This window comes from Oncorhynchus keta, chromosome 20 (assembly GCF_023373465.1).
Source record: "Oncorhynchus keta strain PuntledgeMale-10-30-2019 chromosome 20, Oket_V2, whole genome shotgun sequence".
In the NCBI taxonomy this organism is placed as follows: Eukaryota; Metazoa; Chordata; class Actinopteri; order Salmoniformes; family Salmonidae; genus Oncorhynchus; species Oncorhynchus keta.
Window position 1 is genome coordinate 47,932,684 of NC_068440.1, and position 18,084 is coordinate 47,950,767.

The window sequence follows — 18,084 nt, forward strand, 5'->3', positions numbered from 1 at the left end:
CACGGTTCATCCCTGACACAATGCCTCAGCTCCGCACCCAAGCTGCTCAGATGCTCTCCATGTTCGGCAGCACTTATCTATGCGAGCAACTTTTCTCCTCGATGAAGATGACCAAAACAACTCACAGGAGACGTCTGACTGATGAACATCTTCGCTCGATACTGAGGATTTCTTCAGCTCAGAGCTTGAGCCCAGACATTGATGAACTAGCATCCAAGAAGAGATGCCAGGTATCTGGCTTTGGCACATCAGATTAGACCAGTGTGCAATAATTAACGTTTTCTTTATGCACTTTTTCTTGCTACAAGGCATGGGCTTGAATGGTTGATTGATTTATTATCATTTTATTTGTACAATTATTAGCCAGTGGAAAAAGTTTATTTTGGTATTTAAATCAGAAGGCTGCAAATAGAAAAGAGGCATACAATTTTTATTTACATTTTATTTATTTAATAAATGAATGCCATTGATGTGTTTTTTCATTTGAAATTCGATTTTGCATGTCTCCACTATTAAATGATATATTGTATGGTAATAAGCGATGCTTGTTCCATATTCAATGTTAAAGCAAAACTTGTTTGGGTCCATATTAAAAGGTTAATTTATTCAATGTTGGCCCGTGACTTTGTTCAGGTTTTACATTTTGGCCCACTGGGTATTTGAGTTTGACACCCCTGGTCTAAGGTATATACTGGGTCTGAGGTATATACTGGGTCTATACTGGGTCTGAGGTATATACTGGGTCTATACTGGGGCTGAGGCATATACTGGGTCTATACTGGGGCTGAGGTATATACTGGGTCTGAGGTATATACTGGGTCTGGGTGGGGCTGAGGTATATACTGGGTCTATACTGGGGCTGAGGCATATACTGGGTCTGAGGTATATACTGGGTCTATACTGGGTCTATACTGGGGCTGAGGTATATACTGGGTCTGAGGTATATACTGGGTCTATACTGGGTCTAAGGTATATACTGGGTCTGAGGTATATACTGGGTCTATACTGGGTCTAAGGTATATACTGGGTCTGAGGTATATATGGGTCTATACTGGGTCTGAAGTATATACTGGGTCTATACTGGGTCTAAGGTATATACTGGGTCTGAGGTATATACTGGGTCTATACTGGGTCTAAGGTATATACTGGGTCTGAGGTATATACTGGGTCTATACTGGGTCTGAGGTATATACTGGGTCTATACTGGGTCTAAGGTATATACTGGGGCTGAGGCATATACTGGGTCTGAGGTATATACTGGGTCTGAGGTATATACTGGGTCTATACTGGGGCTGAGGCATATACTGGGTCTGAGGTATATACTGGGTCTATATACTGGGTCTATACTGGGTCTAAGGTATATACTGGGGCTGAGGCATATACTGGGTCTGAGGTATATACTGGGTCTGAGATATATACTGGGTCTATACTGGGGCTGAGGCATATACTTGGTATGAGGTATATACTGGGTCTATACTGGGGCTGAGGCATATACTGGGTCTGAGGTATATACTGGGTCTATACTGGGTCTATACTGGGTCTAAGGTATATACTGGGTCATAGGTATATACTGGGTCTATACTGGGTCTAAGGTATATACTGGGTCTGAGATATATACTGGGTCTATACTGGGGCTGAGGCATATACTGGGTCTGAGGTATATACTGGGTCTATACTGGGTCTACGGTATATACTGGGTCTGAGGTATATACTGGGTCTATACTGGGTCTAAGGTATATACTGAGTCTGAGATATATACTGGGTCTCTACTGGGTCTAAGGTATATACTGGGGCTGAGGTATATACTGGGTCTGAGGTATATACTGGGTCTATACTGGGGCTGAGGCATATACTGGGTCTGAGGTATATACTGGGTCTATACTGGGGCTGAGGTATATACTGGGTCTGAGATATATACTGGGTCTATACTGGGGCTGAGGCATATACTGGGTCTGAGGTATATACTGGGTCTATACTGGGGCTGAGGCATATACTGGGTCTGAGGTATATACTGGGTCTATACTGGGTCTATACTGGGTCTAAGGTATATACTGGGTCATAGGTATATACTGGGTCTATACTGGGTCTAAGGTATATACTGGGTCTGAGATATATACTGGGTCTATACTGGGGCTGAGGCATATACTGGGTCTGAGGTATATACTGGGTCTATACTGGGTCTAAGGTATATACTGGGTCTGAGGTATATACTGGGTCTATACTGGGTCTAAGGTATATACTGAGTCTGAGATATATACTGGGTCTCTACTGGGTCTAAGGTATATACTGGGGCTGAGGTATATACTGGGTCTGAGGTATATACTGGGTCTATACTGGGGCTGAGGCATATACTGGGTCTGAGGTATATACTGGGTCTATACTGGGGCTGAGGCATATACTGGGTCTGAGGTATATACTGGGTCTATACTGGGGCTGAGGCATATACTGGGTCTGAGGTATATACTGGGTCTATACTGTGGCTGAGGTATATACTGGGACTGAGGTACATACTGGGTCTATACTGTGGCTGAGGTATATACTGGGTCTATACTGGGGCTGAGGCACATACTGGGTCTGAGGTATATACTGGGTCTGAGGTATATACTGGGTCTATACTGGGGCTGAGGTATATACTGGGTCTATACTGGGTCTGAGGTATATACTGGGTCTATACTGGGGCTGAAGCATATACTGGGTCTGAGGTATATACTGGGGCTGAGGTATATACTGGGTATATACTGGGTCTGAGGTATATACTGGGTCTGAGGCATATACTGGGTCTGAGGTATATACTGGGTCTATACTGGGTCTGGGGTATATACTGGGTCTATACTGGGTCTGAGGTATATACTGGGTCTATACTGGGGCTGAGGCATATACTGAATCCGAGGTATATACTGGGTCTATACTGGGGCTGAGGTATATACTGGGTCTGAGGTATATACTGGGTCTATACTGGGTCTGAGGTATATACTGGGTCTATACTGGGGCTGGTATATACTGGGTCTGAGGTATATACTGAATCCGAGGTATATACTGGGTCTATACTGGGGCTGAGGTATATACTGAATCCGAGGTATATACTGGGTCTATACTGGGGCTGAGGTATATACTGGGTCTATACTGGGTCTGGGGTATATACTGGGTCTATACTGGGGCTGAGGTATATACTGGGTCTATACTGGGTCTGGGGTATATACTGGGTCTATACTGGGGCTGAGGTATATACTGGGTATATATTGGGGCTGAGGTATATACTGGGTCTGAGGTATATACTGGGTCTATACTGGGGCTGAGGTATATACTGGGTCTATACTGGGGCTGAGGTATATACTGGGTATATATTGGGGCTGAGGTATATACTGGGTCTGAGGTATATACTGGGGCTGAGGTATATACTGGGTCTATACTGGGGCTGAGGTATATAATATAATAATATAATAATAATATATACTGGGTCTATACTGGGGCTGAGGCATATACTGAATCCGAGGTATATACTGGGTCTATACTGGGGCTGAGGTATATACTGGGTATATATTGGGGCTGAGGTATATACTGGGTCTATACTGGGGCTGAGGTATATACTGGGTCTGAGGTATATACTGGGGCTGAGGTATATACTGGGTCTATACTGGGGCTGAGGTATATACTGGGTCTATACTGGGGCTGAGGTATATACTGGGTCTATACTGGGGCTGAGGTATATACTGGGTATATATTGGGGCTGAGGTATATACTGGGTCTGAGGTATATACTGGGGCTGAGGTATATACTGGGTCTATACTGGGGCTGAGGTATATACTGGGTATATATTGGGGCTGAGGTATATACTGGGTCTGAGGTATATACTGGGGCTGAGGTATATACTGGGTCTATACTGGGTCTGAGGTATATACTGGGTCTATACTGGGGCTGAGGTATATACTGGGTCTGAGGTATATACTGGGTCTATACTGGGTCTATACTGGGGCTGAGGTATATACTGGGTCTAAGGTATATACTGGGTCTGAGGTCTATACTGGGTCTAAGGTATATACTGGGTCTGAGGTATATACTGGGTCTATACTGGGTCTGAGGTATATACTGGGTCTATACTGGGTCTAAGGTATATACTGGGTCTGAGGTATATACTGGGTCTATACTGGGTCTAAGGTATATACTGGGGCTGAGGTATATACTGGGTCTGAGGTATATACTGGGTCTATACTGGGGCTGAGGCATATACTGGGTCTGAGGTATATACTGGGTCTATATACTGGGTCTATACTGGGGCTGAGGTATATACTGGGTCTGAGATATATACTGGGTCTATACTGGGGCTGAGGCATATACTTGGTATGAGGTATATACTGGGTCTATACTGGGGCTGAGGCATATACTGGGTCTGAGGTATATACTGGGTCTATACTGGGTCTATACTGGGTCTAAGGTATATACTGGGTCTAAGGTATATACTGGGTCTGAGATATATACTGGGTCTATACTGGGGCTGAGGCATATACTGGGTCTGAGGTATATACTGGGTCTATACTGGGTCTAAGGTATATACTGGGTCTGAGGTATATACTGGGTCTATACTGGGTCTAAGGTATATACTGAGTCTGAGATAAATACTGGGTCTCTACTGGGTCTAAGGTATATACTGGGTCTATACTGGGGCTGAGGTATATACTGGGTCTGAGGTATATACTGGGTCTATACTGGGTCTAAGGTATATACTGAGTCTGAGATAAATACTGGGTCTATACTGGGTCTAAGGTATATACTGGGTCTATACTGGGGCTGAGGTATATACTGGGTCTGAGGTATATACTGGGTCTATACTGGGTCTAAGGTATATACTGGGTCTGAGGTATATACTGGGTCTATACTGGGTCTAAGGTATATACTGGGTCTGAGGTATATACTGGGTCTATACTGGGTCTGAAGTATATACTGGGTCTATACTGGGTCTAAGGTATATACTGGGGCTGAGGCATATACTGGGTCTATACTGGGTCTAAGGTATATACTGGGTCTGAGGTATATACTGGGTCTATACTGGGTCTGAGGTATATACTGGGTCTATACTGGGTCTAAGGTATATACTGGGGCTGAGGCATATACTGGGTCTGAGGTATATACTGGGTCTGAGGTATATACTGGGTCTATACTGGGGCTGAGGCATATACTGGGTCTGAGGTATATACTGGGTCTATATACTGGGTCTATACTGGGTCTAAGGTATATACTGGGGCTGAGGCATATACTGGGTCTGAGGTATACTGGGTCTGAGATATATACTGGGTCTATACTGGGGCTGAGGCATATACTTGGTATGAGGTATATACTGGGTCTATACTGGGGCTGAGGCATATACTGGGTCTGAGGTATATACTGGGTCTATACTGGGTCTATACTGGGTCTAAGGTATATACTGGGTCATAGGTATATACTGGGTCTATACTGGGTCTAAGGTATATACTGGGTCTGAGATATATACTGGGTCTATACTGGGGCTGAGGCATATACTGGGTCTGAGGTATATACTGGGTCTATACTGGGTCTAAGGTATATACTGGGTCTGAGGTATATACTGGGTCTATACTGGGTCTAAGGTATATACTGAGTCTGAGATATATACTGGGTCTCTACTGGGTCTAAGGTATATACTGGGGCTGAGGTATATACTGGGTCTGAGGTATATACTGGGTCTATACTGGGGCTGAGGCATATACTGGGTCTGAGGTATATACTGGGTCTATACTGGGGCTGAGGTATATACTGGGTCTGAGATATATACTGGGTCTATACTGGGCTGAGGCATATACTGGGTCTGAGGTATATACTGGGTCTATACTGGGGCTGAGGCATATACTGGGTCTGAGGTATATACTGGGTCTATACTGGGTCTATACTGGGTCTAAGGTATATACTGGGTCATAGGTATATACTGGGTCTATACTGGGTCTAAGGTATATACTGGGTCTGAGATATATACTGGGTCTATACTGGGGCTGAGGCATATACTGGGTCTGAGGTATATACTGGGTCTATACTGGGTCTAAGGTATATACTGGGTCTGAGGTATATACTGGGTCTATACTGGGTCTAAAGGTATATACTGAGTCTGAGATATATACTGGGTCTCTACTGGGTCTAAGGTATATACTGGGGCTGAGGTATATACTGGGTCTGAGGTATATACTGGGTCTATACTGGGGCTGAGGCATATACTGGGTCTGAGGTATATACTGGGTCTATACTGGGGCTGAGGCATATACTGGGTCTGAGGTATATACTGGGTCTATACTGGGGCTGAGGCATATACTGGGTCTGAGGTATATACTGGGTCTATACTGTGGCTGAGGTATATACTGGGACTGAGGTACATACTGGGTCTATACTGTGGCTGAGGTATATACTGGGTCTATACTGGGGCTGAGGCACATACTGGGTCTGAGGTATATACTGGGTCTGAGGTATATACTGGGTCTATACTGGGGCTGAGGTATATACTGGGTCTATACTGGGTCTGAGGTATATACTGGGTCTATACTGGGGCTGAAGCATATACTGGGTCTGAGGTATATACTGGGGCTGAGGTATATACTGGGTATATACTGGGTCTGAGGTATATACTGGGTATATACTGGGGCTGAGGTATATACTGGGTCTGAGGTATATACTGGGTCTGAGGTATATACTGGGTATATACTGGGGCTGAGGTATATACTGGGTCTATACTGGGGCTGAGGCATATACTGAATCCGAGGTATATACTGGGTATATATTGGGTCTGAGGTATATACTGGGTCTGAGGTATATACTGGGTCTATACTGGGTCTGAGGTATATACTGGGTCTATACTGGGTCTGAGGTATATATTGGGTCTGAGGTATATACTGAATGAGGTATATACTGGGTCTATACTGGGGCTGAGGTATATACTGAATCCGAGGTATATACTGGGTCTATACTGGGGCTGAGGTATATACTGGGTCTATACTGGGTCTGGGGTATATACTGGGTCTATACTGGGGCTGAGGTATATACTGGGTCTATACTGGGTCTGGGGTATATACTGGGTCTATACTGGGGCTGAGGTATATACTGGGTATATATTGGGGCTGAGGTATATACTGGGTCTGAGGTATATACTGGGTCTATACTGGGGCTGAGGTATATACTGGGTCTATACTGGGGCTGAGGTATATACTGGGTATATATTGGGGCTGAGGTATATACTGGGTCTGAGGTATATACTGGGGCTGAGGTATATACTGGGTCTATACTGGGGCTGAGGTATATACTGGGTCTATACTGGGGCTGAGGCATATACTGAATCCGAGGTATATACTGGGTCTATACTGGGGCTGAGGTATATACTGGGTATATATTGGGGCTGAGGTATATACTGGGTCTATACTGGGGCTGAGGTATATACTGGGTCTGAGGTATATACTGGGTCTATACTGGGGCTGAGGTATATACTGGGTCTATACTGGGTCTGAGGTATATACTGGGTCTATACTGGGGCTGAGGTATATACTGGGTCTATACTGGGGCTGAGGTATATACTGGGTATATATTGGGGCTGAGGTATATACTGGGTCTGAGGTATATACTGGGGCTGAGGTATATACTGGGTCTATACTGGGTCTGAGGTATATACTGGGTATATATTGGGGCTGAGGTATATACTGGGTCTGAGGTATATACTGGGGCTGAGGTATATACTGGGTCTATACTGGGTCTGAGGTATATACTGGGTCTATACTGGGGCTGAGGTATATACTGGGTCTGAGGTATATACTGGGTCTATACTGGGTCTATACTGGGGCTGAGGTATATACTGGGTCTAAGGTATATACTGGGTCTGAGGTCTATACTGGGTCTAAGGTATATACTGGGTCTGAGGTATATACTGGTCTATACTGGGTCTGAGGTATATACTGGGTCTATACTGGGTCTAAGGTATATACTGGGTCTGAGGTATATACTGGGTCTATACTGGGTCTAAGGTATATACTGGGTCTGAGGTATATACTGGGTCTATACTGGGGCTGAGGCATATACTGGGTCTGAGGTATATACTGGGTCTATATACTGGGTCTATACTGGGGCTGAGGTATATACTGGGTCTGAGATATATACTGGGTCTATACTGGGGCTGAGGCATATACTTGGTATGAGGTATATACTGGGTCTATACTGGGGCTGAGGCATATACTGGGTCTGAGGTATATACTGGGTCTATACTGGGTCTATACTGGGTCTAAGGTATATACTGGGTCTAAGGTATATACTGGGTCTGAGATATATACTGGGTCTATACTGGGGCTGAGGCATATACTGGGTCTGAGGTATATACTGGGTCTATACTGGGTCTAAGGTATATACTGGGTCTGTTCTATATACTGGGTCTATACTGGGTCTAAGGTATATACTGAGTCTGAGATAAATACTGGGTCTCTACTGGGTCTCAGGTATATACTGGGTCTATACTGGGGCTGAGGTTATACTGGGTCTGAGGTATATACTGGGTCTATACTGGGGCTGAGGCATATACTGGGTCTATACTGGGTCTATACTGGGTCTGAGGTATATACTGGGTCTGAGGTATATACTGGGTATATATTGGGGCTGAGGTATATACTGGGTATATATTGGGGCTGAGGTATATACTGGGTATATATTGGGGCTGAGGTATATACTGGGTATATATTGGGGCTGAGGTATATACTGGGTATATATTGGGGCTGAGGTATATACTGGGTCTATACTGGGGCTGAGGTATATACTGGGTCTGAGGTATATACTGGGTCTATACTGGGTCTGAGGTATATACTGGGGCTGAGGTATATACTGGGTCTATACTGGGTCTGAGGTATATACTGGGTCTGAGGTATATACTGGGTCTATACTGGGTCTATACTGGGGCTGAGGTATATACTGGGTATATACTGGGGCTGAGGTATATACTGGGTCTGAGGTATATACTGGGTCTGAGGTATATACTGGGTCTATACTGGGTCTATACTGGGGCTGAGGTATATACTGGGTATATACTGGGTCTGAGGTATATACTGGGTCTATACTGGGGCTGAGGTATATACTGGGTCTATACTGGGTCTGAGGTATATACTGGGTCTGAGGTATATACTGGGTCTGAGGTATATACTGGGTCTATACTGGGGCTGAGGTATATACTGGGTATATACTGGGTCTGAGGTATATACTGGGTCTATACTGGGGCTGAGGTATATACTGGGTATATACTGGGTCTGAGGTATATACTGGGTCTGAGGTATATACTGGGTCTATACTGGGTCTATACTGGGGCTGAGGTATATACTGGGTCTATACTGGGTCTGAGGTATATACTGGGTCTATACTGGGTATATACTGGGTCTGAGGTATATACTGGGTCTATACTGGGGCTGAGGTATATACTGGGTATATACTGGGTCTGAGGTATATACTGGGTCTGAGGTATATACGGGGTCTATACTGGGTCTATACTGGGGCTGAGGTATATACTGGGTCTGAGGTATATACTGGGTCTGAGGTATATACTGGGTCTATACTGGGGCTGAGGTATATACTGGGTCTATACTGGGGCTGAGGTATATACTGGGTCTATACTGGGTAGGGTCTAGAGGTCGACCGATTATGACTTTTCAACGCCGATACCGATTATTGGAGGACCAAAAAAAGCCGATACCGATTAATCAGACGCTTTTTTAAACATTTATTTATTTGTAATAATGACAATTACAACAATACTGAATGAACACTTATTTTAACTTAATATAATACATCAATAAAATCAATTAATCCTCAAGTAAATAATGAAACATGTTCAATTTGGTTTGAATAATGCAAAAACAAAGTGTTGGAGAAGAATTTAAAAGTGAAATATGTGCCATGTCAGAAAGCTAACTTTTCAGTTCCTGGCTCAGAACATGAGAACATATGAAAGCTGGTGGTTCCTTTTAACATGAGACTTCAATATTCCCAGGTAAGAAGTTTTAGGTTGTAGTTATTATAGGACTGTTTCCCTCTATACCATTTGTATTTCATTAACCTTTGACTATTTGATGTTCTTATAGGCACTTTAGTATTGCCAGTGTAACGGTATAGCCTCCGTCCCTCTCCTCGCTCCTCCCTGGGCTCGAACCAGCAACACAACGACAACAGCCACCACATTGAAGCAGCGTTACCCATGCAGAGCAAGGGGAACAACTACTAGAAGGCTCAGAGCAAGTGAAGTTTGAAATGCTAGCCAGCCATTTCACTTCGGTTACACCAGCCTCATCTCGGGAGTTGATAGGCTTGAAGTCATAAACAGAGCAATGCTTGACACACAACGAAGAGCTGCTGGCAAAACTCACGAAAGTGCTGTTTGAATGAATGTTTACGCGCCTGCTTCTGCCTACCACCGCTCAGTCAGATACTTAGATACTTGTATGCTCAGTCAGATTATATGCAACACAGGACACGCTAGATAATATCTAGTAATATCATCAACCATGTGTAGTTAACTAGTGATTATGATTGATTGTTTTTTATAAGATAAGTTTAATGCTAGCTAGCAACTTACCTTGGCTTACTGCATTCGCGTAACAGGCAGTCTCCTTGTGGAGTGCAAGGTTGCAAGATTGGATCCCCCGAGCTGACAAGGTGAAAATCTGTCGTTCTGCCCCTGAACAGGCAGTTAACCCACCGTTCCTAGGCCGTCATTGAAAATAAGAATGTGTACTTAGGTATGAAAACCATATATATTTTTTTAAATCAGCAAATCGGTGCCCAAAAATACTGATTATCGAATGTTATGAAAACTTGAAATCGTCCCTAATTAATCGGCCATTCCGATTAATCGGCCGACCTCTAATACTGGGTATGAGGTATATACTGGGGCTGGGGTTCCTGTGTGGGTATATATTTGGGGCTGGGTATCCTGTGTGGGTATATACTGGGGCTGGGTATCCTGTGTGGGTATATACTGGGGCTGGGGATCCCGTGTCGGTATATATTTGGGGCTGGGTATCCTGTGTGGGTATATATTTGGGGCTGGGTATCCTGTGTGGGTATATATTTGGGGCTGGGGATCCTGTGTGGGTATATAATGGGGCTGGGGATCCTGTGTGGGTATATACTGGGGCTGGGGATCCTGTGTGGGTATATACTGTGGCTGGGGGTCCTGTATGGGTATATATTTGGGGCTGGGTATCCTGTGTGGGTATATACTGGGGCTGGGGATCCTGTGTGGGTATATACTGGGGCTGGGGATCCCGTGTTGGTATATATTTGGGGCTGGGTATCCTGTGTGGGTATATATTTGGGGCTGGGTATCCTGTGTGGGTATATATTTGGGGCTGGGGATCCTGTGTGGGTATATAATGGGGCTGGGGATCCTGTGTGGCTATATACTGGGGCTGGGGATCCTGTGTGGGTATATACTGTGGCTGGGGGTCCTGTATGGGTATATATTTGGGGCTGGGGATCCTGTGTGGGTATATATTTGGGGCTGGGGATCCTGTGTGGGTATATACTGGGGCTGGGTATCCTGTGTGGGTATATACTGGGGCTGGGGATCCTGTGTGGGTATATATTTGGGTCTGGGGTTCCTGTGTGGGTATATACTGGGGCTGGGGATCCTGTGTGGGTATATACTGGGTCTGGGGTTCCTGTGTGGGTATATACTGGGGCTGGGGATCCTGTGTGGGTATATACTGGGTCTGGGGTTCCTGTGTGGGTATATACTGGGGCTGGGGATCAGTGTGGGTATATACTGGGGCTGGGGTTCCTGTGTGGGTATATACTGGGGCTGGGTATCCTGTGTGGGTATATACTGGGGCTGGGTATCCTGTGTGGGTATGTACTGGGGCTGGGGATCCTGTGTGGGTATATACTGGGGCTGGGTATCCTGTGTGGGTATATACTGGGGCTGGGGATCCTGTGTGGGTATATACTGGGGCTGGGTATCCTGTGTGGGTATATACTGGGGCTGGGTATCCTGTGTGGGTATATACTGGGGCTGGGGATCCTGTGTGGGTATATACTGGGGCTGGGTATCCTGTGTGGGTATATACTGGGGCTGGGGATCCTGTGTGGGTATATACTGGGGCTGGGTATCCTGTGTGGGTATATACTGGGGCTGGGGATCCTGTGTGGGTATATACTGGGGCTGGGTATCCTGTGTGGGTATATACTGGGGCTGGGTATCCTGTGTGGGTATATACTGGGGCTGGGTATCCTGTGTGGGTATATACTGGGGCTGGGGATCCTGTGTGGGTATATACTGGGGCTGGGTATCCTGTGTGGGTATATACTGGGGCTGGGTATCCTGTATGGGTATATACTGGGGCTGGGTATCCTGTGTGGGTATATACTGGGGCTGGGATCCTGTGTGGGTATATACTGGGGCTGGGTATCCTGTGTGGGTATATACTGGGGCTGGGTATCCTGTGTGGGTATATACTGGGGCTGGGGTATCCTGTGTGGGTATATACTGGGGCTGGGTATCCTGTGTGGGTATATACTGGGGCTGGGGATCCTGTGTGGGTATATACTGGGGCTGGGGATCCTGTGTGGGTATATACTGGGGCTGGGTATCCTGTGTGGGTATATACTGGGGCTGGGTATCCTGTGTGGGTATATACTGGGGTTGGGGATCCTGTGTGGGTATATACTGGGGCTGGGGATCCTGTGTGGGTATATACTGGGGCTGGGTATCCTGTGTGGGTATATACTGGGGCTGGGGATCCTGTGTGGGTATATACTGGGGCTGGGTATCCTGTGTGGGTATATACTGGGGCTGGGTATCCTGTGTGGGTATATACTGGGGCTGGGGATCCTGTGTGGGTATATACTGGGGCTGGGGATCCTGTGTGGGTATATACTGGGGCTGGGGATCCTGTGTGGGTATATACTGGGGCTGGGTATCCTGTGTGGGTATATACTGGGGCTGGGTATCCTGTGTGGGTATATACTGGGGCTGGGTATCCTGTGTGGGTATATACTGGGGCTGGGGATCCTGTGTGGGTATATACTGGGGCTGGGTATCCTGTGTGGGTATATACTGGGGCTGGGTATCCTGTGTGGGTATATACTGGGGCTGGGTATCCTGTGTGGGTATATACTGGGGCTGGGGATCCTGTGTGGGTATATACTGGGGCTGGGGATCCTGTGTGGGTATATACTGGGGCTGGGTATCCTGTGTGGGTATATACTGGGGCTGGGTATCCTGTGTGGGTATATACTGGGGCTGGGGATCCTGTGTGGGTATATACTGGGGCTGGGGATCCTGTGTGGGTATATACTGGGGCTGGGGATCCTGGGGCTGGGGATCCTGTGTGGGTATATATTTGGGGCTGGGGATCCTGTGTGGGTATATACTGGGGCTGGGTATCCTGTGTGGGTATATACTGGGGCTGGGTATCCTGTGTGGGTATATACTGGGGCTGGGGATCCTGTGTGGGTATATACTGGGGCTGGGTATCCTGTGTGGGTATATACTGGGGCTGGGTATCCTGTGTGGGTATATACTGGGGCTGGGGATCCTGTGTGGGTATATACTGGGGCTGGGGATCCTGTGTGGGTATATACTGGGGCTGGGTATCCTGTGTGGGTATATACTGGGGCTGGGGATCCTGTGTGGGTATATACTGGGGCTGGGGATCCTGTGTGGGTATATACTGGGGCTGGGGATCCTGTGTGGGTATATACTGGGGCTGGGTATCCTGTGTGGGTATATACTGGGGCTGGGGATCCTGTGTGGGTATATACTGGGGCTGGGGATCCTGTGTGGGTATATACTGGGGCTGGGTATCCTGTGTGGGTATATACTGGGACTGGGGATCCTGTGTGGGTATATACTGGGGCTGGGGATCCTGTGTGGGTATATACTGGGGCTGGGGATCCTGTGTGGGTATATACTGGGGCTGGGGATCCTGTGTGGGTATATACTGGGGCTGGGTATCCTGTGTGGGTATATACTGGGGCTGGGGATCCTGTGTGGGTATATACTGGGGCTGGGGATCCTGTGTGGGTATATACTGGGGCTGGGTATCCTGTGTGGGTATATACTGGGGCTGGGTATCCTGTGTGGGTATATACTGGGGCTGGGGATCCTGTGTGGGTATATACTGGGGCTGGGGATCCTGTGTGGGTATATACTGGGGCTGGGGATCCTGTGTGGGTATATACTGGGGCTGGGGATCCTGTGTGGGTATATACTGGGGCTGGGGATCCTGTGTGGGTATATACTGGGGCTGGGGATCCTGTGTGGGTATATACTGGGGCTGGGTATCCTGTGTGGGTATATACTGGGGCTGGGGATCCTGTGTGGGTATATACTGGGGCTGGGTATCCTGTGTGGGTATATACTGGGGCTGGGTATCCTGTGTGGGTATATACTGGGGCTGGGGATCCTGTGTGGGTATATACTGGGGCTGGGGATCCTGTGTGGGTATATACTGGGGCTGGGTATCCTGTGTGGGTATATACTGGGGCTGGGTATCCTGTGTGGGTATATACTGGGGCTGGGTATCCTGTGTGGGTATATACTGGGGCTGGGGATCCTGTGTGGGTATATACTGGGGCTGGGTATCCTGTGTGGGTATATACTGGGGCTGGGTATCCTGTGTGGGTATATACTGGGGCTGGGTATCCTGTGTGGGTATATACTGGGGCTGGGTATCCTGTGTGGGTATATACTGGGGCTGGGTATCCTGTGTGGGTATATACTGGGGCTGGGGATCCTGTGTGGGTATATACTGGGGCTGGGGATCCTGTGTGGGTATATACTGGGGCTGGGGATCCTGTGTGGGTATATACTGGGGCTGGGGATCCTGTGTGGGTATATACTGGGGCTGGGGATCCTGTGTGGGTATATACTGGGGCTGGGGATCCTGTGTGGGTATATACTGGGGCTGGGGATCCTGTGTGGGTATATACTGGGGCTGGGGTTCCTGTGTGGGTATATACTGGGGCTGGGGATCCTGTGTGGGTATATACTGGGGCTGGGGATCCTGTGTGGGTATATACTGGGGCTGGGGATCCTGTGTGGGTATATACTGGGGCTGGGTATCCTGTGTGGGTATATACTGGGGCTGGGGTTCCTGTGTGGGTATATACTGGGTCTGGGGTTCCTGTGTGGGTATATACTGGGGCTGGGGATCCTGTGTGGGTATATACTGGGGCTGGGGATCCTGTGTGGGTATATACTGGGGCTGGGGATCCTGTGTGGGTATATACTGGGGCTGGGGATCCTGTGTGGGTATATACTGGGGCTGGGTATCCTGTGTGGGTATATACTGGGGCTGGGGATCCTGTGTGGGTATATACTGGGGCTGGGTATCCTGTGTGGGTATATACTGGGGCTGGGGATCCTGTGTGGGTATATACTGGGGCTGGGTATCCTGTGTGGGTATATACTGGGGCTGGGGATCCTGTGTGGGTATATACTGGGGCTGGGGATCCTGTGTGGGTATATACTGGGGCTGGGTATCCTGTGTGGGTATATACTGGGGCTGGGGATCCTGTGTGGGTATATACTGGGGCTGGGGATCCTGTGTGGGTATATACTGGGGCTGGGGATCCTGTGTGGGTATATACTGGGGCTGGATCCTGTGTGGGTATATACTGGGGCTGGGTATCCTGTGTGGGTATATACTGGGGCTGGGGATCCTGTGTGGGTATATACTGGGGCTGGGGATCCTGTGTGGGTATATACTGGGGCTGGGTATCCTGTGTGGGTATATACTGGGGCTGGGTATCCTGTGTGGGTATATACTGGGGCTGGGGATCCTGTGTGGGTATATACTGGGGCTGGGGATCCTGTGTGGGTATATACTGGGGCTGGGGATCCTGTGTGGGTATATACTGGGGCTGGGGATCCTGTGTGGGTATATACTGGGGCTGGGGATCCTGTGTGGGTATATACTGGGGCTGGGTATCCTGTGTGGGTATATACTGGGGCTGGGGATCCTGTGTGGGTATATACTGGGGCTGGGATCCTGTGTGGGTATATACTGGGGCTGGGTATCCTGTGTGGGTATATACTGGGGCTGGGTATCCTGTGTGGGTATATACTGGGGCTGGGGATCCTGTGTGGGTATATACTGGGGCTGGGGATCCTGTGTGGGTATATACTGGGTCTGGGGTTCCTGTGTGGGTATATACTGGGGCTGGGGCTCCTGTGTGGGTATATACTGGGGCTGGGGTTCCTGTGTGGGTATATACTGGGGCTGGGTATCCTGTGTGGGTATATACTGGGGCTGGGTATCCTGTGTGGGTATATACTGGGGCTGGGGATCCTGTGTGGGTATATACTGGGGCTGGGTATCCTGTGTGGGTATATACTGGGGCTGGGGATCCTGTGTGGGTATATACTGGGGCTGGGGATCCTGTGTGGGTATATACTGGGGCTGGGGATCCTGTGTGGGTATATACTGGGGCTGGGTATCCTGTGTGGGTATATACTGGGGCTGGGTATCCTGTGTGGGTATATACTGGGGCTGGGTATCCTGTGTGGGTATATACTGGGGCTGGGGATCCTGTGTGGGTATATACTGGGGCTGGGTATCCTGTGTGGGTATATACTGGGGCTGGGTATCCTGTGTGGGTATATACTGGGGCTGGGTATCCTGTGTGGGTATATACTGGGGCTGGGGATCCTGTGTGGGTATATACTGGGGCTGGGTATCCTGTGTGGGTATATACTGGGGCTGGGGATCCAGTGTGGGTATATACTGGGGCTGGGGATCCAGTGTGGTATATACTGGGGCTGGGGATCCTGTGTGGGTATATACTGGGGCTGGGGATCCTGTGTGGGTATATACTGGGGCTGGGGATCCTGTGTGGGTATATACTGGGGCTGGGGATCCAGTGTGGGTATATACTGGGGCTGGGGATCCAGTGTGGGTATATACTGGGGCTGGGGATCCTGTGTGGGTATATACTGGGGCTGGGGATCCTGTGTGGGTATATACTGGGGCTGGGATCCAGTGTGGGTATATACTGGGGCTGGGGATCCTGTGTGGGTATATACTGGGGCTGGGTATCCTGTGTGGGTATATACTGGGGCTGGGGATCCTGTGTGGGTATATACTGGGGCTGGGCCTATCCAGTGTGGGTATATACTGGGGCTGGGGATCCAGTGTGGGTATATACTGGGGCTGGGGATCCTGTGTGGGTATATACTGGGGCTGGGGATCCTGTGTGGGTATATACTGGGGCTGGGGATCCTGTGTGGGTATATACTGGGGCTGGGGTTCCTGTGTGGGTATATACTGGGGCTGGGGATCCTGTGTGGGTATATACTGGGGCTGGGGATCCTGTGTGGGTATATACTGGGTCTGGGTTTCCTGTGTGGGTATATACTGGGGCTGGGTATCCTGTGTGGGTATATACTGGGGCTGGGTATCCTGTGTGGGTATATACTGGGGCTGGGTATCCTGTGTGGGTATATACTGGGGCTGGGGATCCTGTGTGACTCAGGTGGTAGAGAAACCCCCTCTCCACCCTAGGCGCGTCATCAGAGCATGGCTGTCCGGAGTGTTTACGGACATATTCAATCTCTCTATCCCAGTCTGTTGTCTGTTGCTTCAAGATGTTCACCATTGTTTCTCTACCCAAGCAAGTTTAGAAAACCAAGGTGACTGAATGAAATGACTACCGCCCCACAGCACTCACCTCTGTCATCATGAAGTGCTTTGAGTCTAATCAAGGCCCATATCACCTCCACCTTGCTCGACGCCCTAGAGTAAACCCTCTACAATTTGCATTCCGCCCCAATAGGTCCACGGACGACGCATTCGCCATCACACTGCCCTATCTCATCTGGACAAGAGGACCTACAGTATGTAAGAATGCTGTGAATCGACTGCAGCTCAGCCATCAACAACACAGTGCCCTCCAAGCTCATCACTAAGGACCCTAGGTCTGGACCCTAGGTCTGGACCCTAGGTCTGAACCCTAGGTCTGGACCCTAGGTCTGAACCCTAGGTCTGGACCCTAGGTCTGAACCCTAGGTCTGAACCCTAGGTCTGAACCCTGGGTCTGGACCCTAGGTCTGAACCCTAGGTCTGAACC

General features: G+C 48.3%; 1 protein-coding gene and 1 long non-coding RNA gene across 3 annotated transcripts in view; one reads left to right on the top strand and one right to left on the bottom strand.

Annotated features, from left to right (window-relative positions):
- The window catches only part of ldlrad4a (low density lipoprotein receptor class A domain containing 4a), a 69,229-nt gene that overhangs the window by 6,346 nt on the left and 44,799 nt on the right, over positions 1–18,084 (bottom strand). The gene's annotated exons all lie outside the window — the stretch shown is intronic.
- LOC127910083 (uncharacterized) lies at positions 6,713–8,884 on the top strand. 2 transcript variants are annotated; one of them, XR_008073896.1, is made up of 3 exons: positions 6,713–6,757; positions 7,165–7,193; positions 8,721–8,884. It is a non-coding gene; the product is annotated as an uncharacterized LOC127910083 (long non-coding RNA). The 2 variants fall into 2 exon arrangements; XR_008073895.1 differs by lacking the exon at positions 7,165–7,193 and adding an exon at positions 7,527–7,555.